The sequence below is a fragment of the Triturus cristatus genome, chromosome 10, assembly GCF_964204655.1.
Source record: "Triturus cristatus chromosome 10, aTriCri1.1, whole genome shotgun sequence".
Classification (NCBI taxonomy): domain Eukaryota; kingdom Metazoa; phylum Chordata; class Amphibia; order Caudata; family Salamandridae; genus Triturus; species Triturus cristatus.
Genome location: NC_140593.1, coordinates 1044373692 through 1044387391, shown reverse-complemented (window position 1 = coordinate 1044387391; position 13700 = coordinate 1044373692). Strand labels below are relative to the sequence as shown.

Sequence of the window (13700 nt, the reverse complement as noted above, 5' to 3'; positions counted from 1 at the left end):
ACATTTTGCAATCAATGAGTGTTTCCTCCACTTTAACTGCCTAGGCCATCTAAAGAATCTTTAAAAACAGATATACAAGATCCAGTAATTTATGATCATAAGAGCTCCAGAATCTATGCAGACTCTTCTTGGGGGTTTTGTTCCAAACTTTTGCGTCTTTGATTAACCAAATTATGTGGTTTGTGAAACATTGCTCTCCAACAAAGGTCTTATAAATTCTGCTCACACTTCTAAGTCCAGCGTCTTTCAGTTTGCAATGCACAAATGGTGAAAACAGCATCTGAGGTTATTGAAAGTGCCAGTTGAACTGACTTTTGTTCAGCCCTAGCAGGAACACAGGTCTCCTCCAGGAAACAGCTGGTGCATGCAGCACTACTCACAACATCCCTTGGTAGCCCATACATTTAAAACAATATCATTACAACATCACAATTATGCATAAAGAAAACAAAATTCTCAGCTGTTATTCAGCACAGGAAAAGGTCATATAAAGTTCTTATTAAGGATGCAGAAATTGGATCGGATGACAGATGAATAGAGTAAAAGCATAGTCCTCACTTCCAAACGAGACTTAATTTTAATAAAAAGAAAGGAAAAAAAGCACAGCTACCCTTATGTGCGATTGCTCGGATATTAGATAAGTTCCAATAAAATTTCCATGTGCCCCCGATGAAAAGAGCTGCTGATTGAAACTTAGCTCCCAGAGGAGTCGTTATCTTATATAGGAGGACAAATAACTAAACTGCCTCATAAAAAGTTGGTCAGAAGGAATATGCTACTTACCAGTATGCATCTGTTCTTGGCATGTAGAGCTGCAGATCTACACACTTGTGCATAGATCGCCATCTGGTGTTGGGCCAGGATGTTTGCAGTTGTTTTTCCTCTTGGAAAGTCTTTGGAAGTCACGAGGTCGGTGACTCCTCCTTTGGATCGTATTGCGCATGGGCTTCGGCTCCATCCTCAGATTGTTTTTCGCCAGCAGGGAAAGATGGATCGTAGTGATAACAGTGAAGAGGCCCATGTGTGTAGTATCGAAATAAGATAAACTGGAACAGATAAAGGTAGCCGGGGAGGCGGGTGGGCGTTTGTAGATCTGCAGCTCTACATGCCAAGAACAGATGCATACTGGTAAGTAGCATATTCCGTTCGAGGCATATGAGCTGCAGATTACACACTTGTGCATAGATTATATAGCAGTACCCATCCTTAGCGGCGGACACCCGTATCTGTTGCAGTGGTTTGAAATAATGTTTTGAGTACAGCCTGGCCCACACTAGCCTGTTGCTTAGTTTGCACATCTACACAATAGTGTTTAGTGAAAGTGTGCGGTGTTGACCATGTAGCTGCTTTGCAGATATCATCGAATGGGATGTTCCCTAGAAAAGCCATTGAAGCCCCTATTTTACGTGTAGAATGGGCTTTAGGGGGAACGGATAGCGTTTGTTTTGCTTTGTGGTAGCAAATCTGAATGCATTTGACAATCCACCTACCTATCCCCGACTTGGAGAAGGGGTTGCCCTTGTGTGGTGGAGAGAAAGAGACAAACAGTTGTTTGGTCTTACGGAAAGGTTGTGTTCTCTCGATGTAGTACAGTAAGGCTCGTTTGACATCTAGTGTGTGGAGAGCTCTTTCTGCAACTGTCTGTGGTTGCAAGAAGAATACTGGTAGTTCTACAGATTGGTTTAGGTGAAAGGGAGAAATGACTTTAGGGAGGAATATTGGGTTGGTAAGGAGAACAACTTTGCTATGGTGCATTTGTAGAAACGGTTCTTGAATGGTAAGTGCTTGTATCTCACTGACCCTTCTGAGGGAAGTGATGGCTACAAGAAAAGCGGTTTTCCACGTTAAAAATTGGAGTTCACATTTGTGTAGTGGTTCGAAGGGAGGCCCCATTAGTCTGGTGAGAACGATATTTAGGTTCCACACAGGTGAAGGTGGCACTCTGGGGGGAATTATTCTTTTAAGGCCTTCCATGAAGGCTTTAATGGCAGGTACTCTAAAGAGTGATAGATGTTGCTTGTTTTGTAGGTAAGCTGCTACGGCTGCGAGGTGCAGGCGAATGGACGTATAGGCTAGATTGCACCTTTGTAGGTGGAGTAAGTAGCCTATGATGTGTTGAATGGAGAAATCTAGGGGATTGATGGTGTTGTTGTGACAATAGACAACAAAACGTTTCCACTTGGCGGCGTAGCACGCCCTAGTGGTGGATCGCCTAGCTTCTTTGATGACGTTCATACAGTCAGGGGGAAGATTTAGGTACCCAAATTCTAGGATTTCAGGAGCCAGATCGCAAGGTTGAGCTGAGCTGGATCCGGGTGTCTGATCTCTCCATGGTTCTGGGTTAAGAGGTGTGGAGAAAGGCATCATTTTTGGTGCGGTACTACAGATAGTTCCAGCAGTGTGGTGTACCACGGTTGTCTGGCCCAAGTTGGAGCTACTAGGATTAGTGGGAGGGAGTGTTGCTGTAGTTTGCGCACCACTAGTGGAATGAGTGGGAGAGGCGGAAAAGCATACGCAAATCTGCCTGACCAGTTCATCCAGATCGCATTTCCTTTGGACAATGGGTGTGGATATCTGGCGGCGAAGCTTGGGCATTTGGTGTTTTGGTGGGTGGCGAAGAGGTCTATCTGTGGATGCCCCCACATTTGAAAGTACAGGTGTAGAACTTGTGGGTGGAATTCCCACTCGTGGACTTGTTGTGTTTATCTGCTGAGCAGATCTGCCATAGTGTTTTCGACTCCTGGGACATGCTGAGCTAGGAGAAATATTTTCTGGGGTATGGCTCATCTCCATATGCTCTGTGCTAGCTGAGAGAGCTGTGGAGAGTGTGTGCCGCCTTGTTTTTGAATATAGTACATGGCTGTCATGTTGTCTGTGCGGATTAGGACTGCCTTGCCTAAAATCTGTGTTTGAAAAGATTTTAAGGTTAAGAAGATTGCTAGTAACTCCAGATGGTTGATATGGAGTAACTTCTGTTGAGGTGTCCATGTGCCCTGCATGGTGAGATGTAATAGATGAGCTCCCCAGCCGGAGAGCGATGCGTCTGTTAGTACTATCTGGGGAACCTGGTCCAGGAACGGTCGACTTTTGGAAAGGTTTGTGGTGGTCCACCACTGCAGAGAGCGATGGGTACGACCGTCTACCAGCACCAGATCTGTTAATTGACCTCGGGCCTGGTTCCATTGGCGCGCTAAGCACTCTTGGAGAGGAATCATCTGGAGTTTTGCGTGAGGTACGATGAAGATGCAAGAGGCCATCATCCCTATTAGTTGCATAAACACTCAAGTTGGAAGGGAGTGTTGTGCCATGAATTTTGTGCGTAGAGCCTGAATGCTTGTAATCCTGGCAGGATTGGGGTAGGCTAGCACTTTTGAGGTGTCTATGGTGGCACCGAGGTATTGTTTTATGTGGGATGGTTGTAGATGGGACTTTGCGTGGTTTACTGTGAAGCCCAGTTGGTGAAGTAGCTGGATAGTGGCATGCGTGTGTTGTACACACTGGCTGTATGAACTGGCTTTTATTAGCCAGTCGTCTAGATATGGGAAGACATGGATGTGTTGTCTCCTGAGGTGTGCTGCCACTACTGCTAGGCATTTGGTGAATACTCGTGGTGCTGTTGTGACTCCGAACGGGAGTACTTTGAATTGGTAGTGTTGGCCGTCCACTACAAATCTAAGGAACTTCCTGTGAGCGTTGTGCACTGGAATGTGGAAATAAGCGTCTTTTAGGTCTAAAGTGGTCAGGAAGTCGTTTTGGGAAAGCAGTGGAAGTACCTGCTGAAGCATTACCATGTGAAAATGGTCTGAGTGTATGTATCTATTCAGGGGCCGGAGGTCTAGGATGGGCCTCAGTCTCGTCCCTTTTTGGTATAAGAAAATATATGGAATAGACCCCCATATTTCGTTGGTTGGTGGGAACGTGTTCTATCGCCCTTTTCTGTAGGAGGGAGATTACCTCCTGCTTTAGTAGTGTTAGATGTTCTTGTGACATTGGGCGTTGTCTGGGTGGAATGTTTGGGGAGATAGATATTAGTTCTAGGCAGTAGCCTGACAATTATTTGTGTTACCCATTTGTCTGAAGTGATGGTAGCCCAGACAGGGAGGAAATTTTGGATTCTGCCCCCGACCGGAGTGGGATGGTCTGGGGAGAGTGGAGGGAAGTCATTGGGTAGGTGCTGTGGCAGAGCGGGTGGTGTTTGTCTTGCCTCTGCCTTTGTTATTGTTGCCCTTGTAGCCACCTCTTTGGTAGCCCCTTGTAAAGGTGGACTGGGTAGGGGCCTTATATGGGGTGGAAGCGGTGTCGGAGGAGTAGCCTCTAGATGTGCTCCGAAAGGAAGAGCGGCAAAAGGAGCGCCTGGGAGGGTGTGATTGTAAGGCTCCCATGGATTTTGCCCTGTCTGTGTCCTTTTTCATCTTTTCTAGGGCCTCATCCACTTTTGGACCAAACAGATGTTCCTGGTCAAAGGGATGGTTGAGGATGGAGGCTTGTACCTCCGGTTTAAAACCGGAGATCCTTAGCCAGGCATGGCGACGGAGGAGGACACTAGTATTGATGGCCCTGGAGGCTGTGTCTGCTGCATCTAGGGCACAACGTATGGAGGTATTAGTAATGGTTTTGCCCTCCTGAATTAGCTCGTTGGCCCTAGGTTTGTATTTATCAGGGAGATGTTGCATTATGGCTTTTAATTCGTCATAATGGGCCCGGTCATACCTTGCTAGTAGCGCTTGTGTATTAGCGATACGCCATATGTTGGCAGCTTGGGATGTAGTACGCTTGCCTGATGCGTCCAAGAGTTTAGACTCTTTGTCAGGTGGTGGTGCTTCGCCCGACGCTTGGGAGTTGGCCCTTTTACGTGCTGTGGACACTACCAGAGAATCTAGTGGTGCTGGCCCTCTGATGTAGGAGGGATCTGTAGTTGCGGATTTATATTTCTTTTCAATGCGCGGGTTAATGACCCTGGCTCTGACTGGGTCTTTAAAGACCTCTGGCGCATGTTTTATAACTCCCTTGAGCATAGGCAATATGGAGGTAGTGTTGTGTGGTGTCAAACGTAATGAGGAGGAAATCCTCCTCCACGAGGTCGGTATGGAGATCTACCCCGTGATAGTGTGCCGCCCTTTGTAGTAGATGGTTGAACCCCAGTGAGTCTTCTGGTGGGGAAGGTCTGGAAGGCTAGAGATCATCCTGTGGGACGTTAGGGATGTCAAGGATATTAGAATCGTCCCATGGGTCTGGGGAGCCTGTGGGAGTGGGGTCCCCTGTAGGTAAATCTCGGGGAACGTCTCCTATGTCATCATTTGGATCCCCTGATCATCATCATCCGGTGAGGGTGTTGGGGAAAGAGGAGGTGGGGGCGGAGAAGGTGGAGGAGGGGAAGGTGGTGGGGAACGTATTCTGAAAGGGGAGGTAGCAGAGTCCTTCCTCTTTGGAGGTGGAGGCGGAGCAGGTTTTTCCAGCTGTCTCTTTTTGATGGAGAGCATCAAATGTCCGGTCTTAGGATCCTTGGTTAGTGTTTTTTGTAATGGATCCAGTGTAAAGAGTTCTGGTAAGGTTGGTTGGTCCGAAGGCGTCGGGCCGTTGGTTTTTTGGCTTTATCCGGGCTGGTTCGTTGTTTGGAACTATGCTTGGAAAGGTCCGATTGTTTGGTAGGCGCCGAGATGGATTTCGGCTTGGATGTGTCGGTGGACTTGTGCGCTTTTGTAAGTGCCAAAGATGGTGTCGGTACCGAGGAGCTGGAGCTGGGTTTCGACACAGAGTGTTTCGGTGCAGGGCTCGGTGTCGAAGCAGAGGCCATTTTCTTTTTCGGCGCCGAAGAGTGTTTATCGGCACCGACAATAGGCTGGCTCGAGCCCGAGTCGCCGGAACGCTTAATCAGCTTTTTTACCGGTCCCGAAGGTGCGGTGTGGGAAGCAGTGTCTTTGGTCTTGCTTATGCCCGGAGGCGAAGGCGTGACCGAAGCCTTTTTTGGTGCCGGTGTGGGGGGGGGGGGTGGGGGGGGGGGGGGGGGTGTGGGGGGGTGTGGGGATAGATTAGTACTCACGACCCTCTGTGCCAGAGTGATGTCCTCCACATCTGAATCATCAGCTTCGGAGGCGCTGATGAGTTCGTCGGTGTGGTGTTCTTCTGGAGCGTCGACACCTTCCCCGAAGATGTCGTCCGGAATCGCCGTCAACGAGTGTGCCATGGTTCTTCTGGCCCTTCGGTCTCGAATGGTTTTCTTGGACAGGAAGGACTTACACGCCGGACAGTCTTGAGCCTCGTGTTCAGGGGAGAGGCAGAGATTACATACTTCGTGGAGATCGGTGTGAGGGAATTTAGACCCACATCGAGGGCACTTCTTGAAGGGAGTCCTATCCATTAGCCAGGACCGGAGCTTGGGTAGGCCCGAAGGCCTTCCTCGATGACTGGAATCGAAGGTTCTTGCTGATGAGAGCCGCGTCGAGTGGAGAGATCGCGATCGAAAACAATACCACGAATTGGGGTGAGAATTGCGCGTCGATAGTCGAACTGGAAGCTGTTCGGAACCGGAGCGCGAAGATCACACCCGAGCCAGATGGCGGAAAAAAACAATCTGAGGATGGAGCCAAAGCCCATGTGCAATACGATCCAAAGACTTTCCAAGAGGAAAAACAACTACAAACATCCGGGCCCAACACCAGATGGCGATCTATGCACAAGTCTGTAATCTGCAGCTCATATGCCTCGAACATAATGTTTTTCCGCCATGTCAACCAATAAGGATTAAAGAACACAAACTGAACTGATTTTGACTAAAGGGAGAGGTAATAGCGCTTGCTACACACAGAGAAGTTCAGCTTGTATATGGTTAGGTAGGGGAAACAAACTTTGTTTTGGATAGACTGAGCGTCAAAGAAAAGGAGGCCATATGGCTCACAATGCACAACTGATGGCGATGCCTATAGATTTGCTACATATTTTGCTTTAAATTACTTCATACCACATTAAAAAGGCATCAAATCTTCACTTTGTACAGGCGGTGGATAATAACTGTTGGTGTGTTGTGCGTCTTCTTCAAAACCTTCTGGTAACAAAACAAAAAAAGTATTTGAAAAAACAAAAAATTTATAAATACTGATAATTTTGGGCTTCATTCATTAAAATCTCAAATAAGGTTGCCCCTCCTGTGCACATAAAGTAATGGAAAGAGAAAGGATAAGAATGTTGGGCTTAAGGGCAGGGGATAAATAAAAAATAAACTCGCAGCTTTTACCAGCAAACGGAGATCCCACCCAAGGGGTAGTGCTGCTTGTTCGGTATGTGGCACAGCACAGGAGACAGATGTCCATTAACTCTTTTTTCGCCCCGCATATACCAAAAGTGAAGACGCTGGATCGTCCCCTTGTGCAGACGCCTTGGAACAAGGCAACATAAACAAACATTGCGTATCTGCAGGACATTGTGGTATTCTCAATAGCCAAATTTCTAGAATTAGCCTGGCCCATTCGCACAAGAATACTCACGCAAATGCCAGAATTCAGTCGCTGAGAAAAAAAAGTTGAATGTAACAATGATCATTTCGCTACAGTTCCACACCATCTGCAGATGAATCACCAAACATAATCCAAGAATAGATCATATTTGGATTTACATAGCATCACCATCAAACCTATATTTAAAGTGTGAAAGTTTTTATTCAGATTTTATTTACACCTAAAAATTAAATATCTTTTATTATGGTATTGCCCCTTTGGAAAATTTCAGCTTTGAATCCACTTATTGAACGGTTTGTCTATTAATTCAATGTGACTTATCTTATGTTGCTTTTATGGTCGCTGACCGAAATAAAGTATTTACTGAGAAACTCGGGAAGGCTGTGGCTGGATATCTGTGAAAAACTACGACTTGTATGCCACAAATTGGAGCTCCAGCCTGGCTCTGGCTTAAATGACTTTACATAAGTGATCTGATATCCACATTTTTGAATTAGCCAACAGAAATGTATGCATAAGCAAAAAAATAACTTAACAATGAACATCCACAGAAAGGGTGCATTAAAACTCGTTCACAAAAGATAGTCATGCTGGAGCCAGCAAACACTACATACATACATACACAAATGTCAAGAGTGTAATTCTTCAAACCTACAGCCTCTATTTCCTGTATCTCCATTTCCTTTCAAATCACAGCCTGGCAAAGGCTTTGACATTATGTTAGCACGACTGCAACCATTATCCTCAGTCACTGACACGCCCCTCACAATCTGCTTTCAAAGATGGGTACTGCCTCCTGTGCTGCAATGTAAGACTAGACACCTGGATTTTCTCTTACCATCCTCTTGAAAGGCATTTACTTACTACGGTTAAGTGGGCTCAACGCAACATCGTACAATGCCCGCTGCTTTTAAAGCAGGAGTCAGCATTTCCATAGGCCCTGACACAATCAGCCAATTCGTTCATCTGAAGTTCACAGTTAAATCAGAGCCTCATTGTTGGTAATACCTGTTCTGCTAAATATAGAAGGCAGGAGCCTTACATGATAGCTTCAGTTGATAAATATGACCCTAGTCAAGACGCAACTATGTGATTTAAATGTACAAGAGTTGGTTTCCAGTACAACGTACCCGTATTTTTTGTATTTGACAGGATTGGTCCAAAGGATCAAAGTAATGGAGGTTTAGATCAAGGTATAAAAGAGGAAGTATCACAAAATTACTGTGAAGTCATTGTTAGAGCCAGTTAATGGAATCGGTTTTGAGAAGAACCAATGGTCTGAAAGATCTGATAACGAGAGCACGAGTCAAATTCATTAACTGAAGGTGAGCAGTGCAAACAAAGTCATTGCCCGGAGTGAACCAGGTGGGTAGGCTGTAAAGAACAAGTTACTTACCTTTGGTAATGCCTTACCTGGTAGAGACAGTATCTAGCTGCAGATTCCTTACCTTTGAATTTCCCAGACATCAGACTGGATCCAAAATATTTCTACTTCGAGCAATACCCCTGCGCGCCAGACGGTGGTGTTGTAAAGTCGGCTCCGCAGGACATCATCGGCCACGCTAGAAGTGACATCTGCGACACCTATATAGGCGCCACCACAACATGCTGCCGTCAGTTACCTTTAATGACTTTCCACGCCAAAACCGCAGCGCCATGAAAGTATCGACATTGGTGTGTTTAAAAACTACGGCCCCGAAAGGGAACAACCTGGACTATAGAAACTCGCGTGCAGTGCGGGGAGGATGGGTGAGTCAGTAAGGAATCTGCAGATAGATTCTGTCTCTACCAGATAAGGCGTTATAGAAGGTAAGTAACTTGTCCATCTTAGAGACATCCAGCCACAGATTCCTTACCTTTGAATAGATACCCATGCAATACCATCGCTGGAGAAGGGACTGCAAACAAGTTTAGACTAGAAAATCCAGCAGGACTGAGCGGCAAAAATGACCGTCCCTGAGGACTTGACTGTCCAGCCAGTCATGCTGGATAAACCTGTTGCAGGGATAAAAACGTTGCTGCCGGACAGATGTCTAGGACTGGGACCCCCACATTGCAACACAGTGGTGGCAGCTTTAGCTCTGATGGAACGAGCTCTTAAGCTTTCAGGAGACGGCTTCTTTGCCAGAGCATAGCAAATCTCGATGCAGAATATGACCCATCGGGAGATGGTGGTCTTCTGCACCACCCGACCCCTCTTCGTTCCAACGTACCCCAAGAAGAGTTGGTCACACACCCGGAACTCTTTTTCACATTCAAGGAAGAACGACAACGCTCTTTTTTGGGTGGAGTCGCTCCTCTTCAGTGGGATGCGGAGGAGCATAGAAAGTGGGCAAGGTGACAGATTGTCCCACATAAAAAGATGTTACAACTTTCGGGAGGAAAGAGGCTCTAGTGCAAAGCACCAATTTGTCACAGAATATAGTAAGATAGGGAGGTTTGGATAAAAGAGCTTGCAGTTTGCTCACCCTCCTGGAAGATTTGATTGCCACTGTAAAGGCTGGTTTTATAGTGAGCAGCTGGAGGAGGCAAATGTGAAAGGGGCTGAAAGGAGCACACATGAGAAAGGTGAAAAACAAATTACGGTCCTACTGAGGCATAATGAAGGGGGAAGGTAGTAACATCTGTAACCAGGCCTTTTAGGAATCTATGTACAATGGGTGAAGAAAAGAAAAAAAGGGGAGGTTGGTCTGGCAGCCTCAAGAAAACAGATAAAGCAGACAAATACCCTTTCAAGGTGCCCAGAGCACAGCCCTACTGGGCAAGAGACAAAATAAAAAGTAAAATATTGGCAAGGGAAGTAGAAAGAGTTGATAGACTTCTCTGTACAATATATTACAAATTTCTTCTATCAGCAGGCGTATACCATCTTAGTGGAGGAATGCCTAGCTGCCAGAATAACATTACAAACTTCGAGAGGAAGGTTAAAAGCCACCAACTGCTGCCAATAAAACTCCATACAAGAAGGCGTAGAGTTGACATGTTCGGGAGGAGAACCATCTCCTGCTGCTGCGACAGAAGATCCTCCCAAAGGGGCAGCCTGATCGGAGGAGTGATGCTCATTTACAGAAGCTCAGAAATGCCAGACTCTTCGAGCCCAGTCAGGAGCCACAAGAATTATTTGAGCCCAATTGGTTCTGATCTTCCTGAGAACTTTGGGCTGGTGTGGTATGTGTGGCAATGCGTACATGAGGCCTGAGCTCCACTTGAGACGAAAAGTGTCTCAGAGCGAGAGTCACTTAGAAACTCCAACATGCGAAACTGCTGACCTTGTGAGTTCTCTGCGGAAGCAAACCGATCTAACCAAGGCTTTCCCAACTGCTAAAAGAGACCTTGCACCAATTAAGGATAGACACGCCACTTGTGATCCGCTAGGCATCGACAGCTAAGTTTGCCCGACCTGGCGCTCAGTGAACCTGCCAGGTGTTGAATGACCAGAGATATGCCCTGCTGTTCCTGCCATGTCCAGGGACGCAGGGCCTTTTGACAGTCCACAACCCGACTCCGCCCTGTTAGTTGCAGTACCACATGGCGGTGGTGTTGTCTGTGAACACTAGAACTAGCCTTCCTTTGATGGAGGATAGAAAGGCTTTCAACGCCAATCAGATCACTCTGAGCTCCAGCATGTTGATGATTCCACTGGATGCCAGAGCCCTCTGATACACACCTATAACAGATGGCTGCCCCATCCCAGAAGTGATGCATCTGTCACTACTGTGAGATCTGGTTGGGGAAGGGAGAGCTGTCTGCCTCAGACCGAACCGCGGTTCGTCAGCCACCACAGCAGGTCTAGTGCAGTTCCCTACAAGATCTGGACCACGTCGGAAAGATTTCCCTGAAGCTGCACCCACTTGAACTTCAGGTTCCACTGCAGAGCCCGCATCGGTCATCTGACATGTACTACCAGCAGGTTGCAGGAGGTCATGCAGCTCAGCAGCCTCAGAGTCATTTTAACCGAAATCTAAAATAGAGGCTGAAACATCATCGGTATCATAGCACAAATATTCTGGACTCGCCGCTCTGGAGGATAGGCCCGAAACAGCACTGCATCCAGAATAGCACCTATGAAATGGAGCATCTGAGAAGGAGTTAGATGGGACTTCAGCACGCGTATACTGAAACTCCGTGAATACAGAAGGTCCGCCGAAGTCTGTAAGTGAGAGCCTAGGGTGAGCCTGCCTTCAACAGCCAGTTGTCGAGATAGGGGAAGACTAGCACCCCTGATCTCCACAGATGAACCGCAACCACCGCCATCATGTTGGTTAACACCAGAGGGGCCCTGGTAAGGCCAAAAGGAAGCACTGTGAACTGAAAGTGCTCATAACCCACCGTGAATCCTAGTTAACACCCGTGGGCAGGCAGGATGGGAATGTGAAAATATCCGTCCTGCAAGTCCAACACGATCATCCAGTCTCCTGCGTCCAGAGCAGACAAGACCTGAGATAATATGAGCATCCTGAATTTCTTTTTTGGGAAGTAGTTGAGGGCTTGTAGGTCTAGGAGTAGGACGAAGGCCCTTGTCCTTTTTTTTGGGACCAGAAAGGAGTGGGAATAGTAACCACAGCCTACTTCTGGCACCAGAACCCTCTCTATGGCTCCTTTGGACAAGAGAGTCATGACTTCCATCTGGAGAAAAAGTAGACTATCCTCATTCAGCCGGTCGAAGGATGGAGGCATGAAGTTAGGGATGGTCTCGAAGAGGAGGGAGTAGCCCTTTCGCATAATCTGGAGAGCCCACCATGTCCGAAGTAATGTTTTGCCAGTGGTGGAGGTGATGGCTGATCCGGAAACCAACTGAACGCCCGTGTTTTTGAAGGGCAAGACAAGGAGTTCTTTGAGGCTGAATCTGGCGGGTGTGGAGGCTGAATCTGGCAGGGGGAGGGAGGTGGCTGGACCGGACCTCAGCCTTTCCAACCCATGTCGGCGTCTGTGCAGGGTTTGTGAAACTTGCGCAGCTCGGTGGCTGGGGAGATTGAAAGCCCATTCTGTAGCCGTGACGAGAGGCAGCTGAGATGTCCAAGGACGTGACCGTAGCTCGCTAGTCCTTAAGGCGCTCCAGCACCATGTCTGCCTGGTCTCCGAAGAGACGGTGCCATCCAAAGGGCATGTCCATGAGTGTAGCCTGGACATCCCCTGAAAAGTCAGATTTCTCAGTCAGGTGCCGCATCTAACAGCCACCGTCATAGAATTTGCTCTGCCCAGCTAATCTGTGGGTTTAAGCCACATCGAATAGCAAACTTATCTGCATCTCTCCAGTCTGTCATGGCTGGGGAGAGGAGGGCCCAGTTCTCCTCAGGGACCAATGGCAGCACTTGCACAACCGTTTTCCACAGAAAGTGGAAATTATGGCCCAATAAGCATGTGGTGTTCACTGACTGCAATGCAAGGCTGGCCGAAGAAAAAAAAAAAATCTTACCCCAACTGTCCAGCCTCTTGCATTCCTTGTCTGGGGGAGGGGCCGAGAATGCACCATGGGAAGTGGAGACTTGGACCATCAAACTCTCTTGGGGGTGGGGGAGCTGGGAGGGTAGCCCGGGGCAGAGTAGGGGCAGCAGGAGATAGTCTTGTTCACAGGCACCCCTGAGCTGGGTTTGGAGCAGGTTCCCAGAAGGAAGTCCATGAGGGCTTCGTTGAATGAGAGCAAGGTTTCTGAAGAGGAAGACCCCGGTTGTAGCAGCTCAGTTAAGAGGTTAGTCCTGACCGTCAATATGGTGAGCTGAAGGTCAAGGACATCATCTGCCCTGCACATCACCATTGCATAAGATGCACCCTCCTCCGTAGCCACGGTAGTAGGAGAAAACATGTGTCCAGGGAGGTATCCAAACCACTGAGCTCACCCAATTCCTCATACCAGTCCATTTCCTCATAAGGTTAGTCTTCTAAAGGGCCCAGCGACCCCTCCCAATCTTCTACCAATGCCCTCCAGGAAAAGGTTTAGGATAGACGTTGGTAAAAGTTGTCAAGGATCCAAATTTGGGGGGGGGGGGGGGGGGGCATGGAGCATCAGCGTTAGGACCAGTGATGGGGATGGTCGCAGTGGTACGACCGATGCCAGTATGGATCCATCTCCGAATCCATGGGGAAGGGTGGCGGGGGTGTAGATCAGCACCGGAGCTGCCAGCACAGAACCACATAGGCCCCCCCCCCCCCGACAACTAAGTAACACAGTAGGGGTCAGGCAGCTCAAAAATAAGGCACATGACCTGATAAACCTCCTTTAGGTGAGCAGGGGTCGCTCTGGCTCCCGGA

The 13700-nt window shown here is 47.8% G+C and overlaps 1 protein-coding gene across 2 annotated transcripts in view; it reads right to left on the bottom strand.

Annotated features, from left to right (window-relative positions):
- Nucleotides 1-13700, bottom strand: part of RNF216 (ring finger protein 216) — an 883004-nt gene that overhangs the window by 729300 nt on the left and 140004 nt on the right. The gene's annotated exons all lie outside the window — the stretch shown is intronic.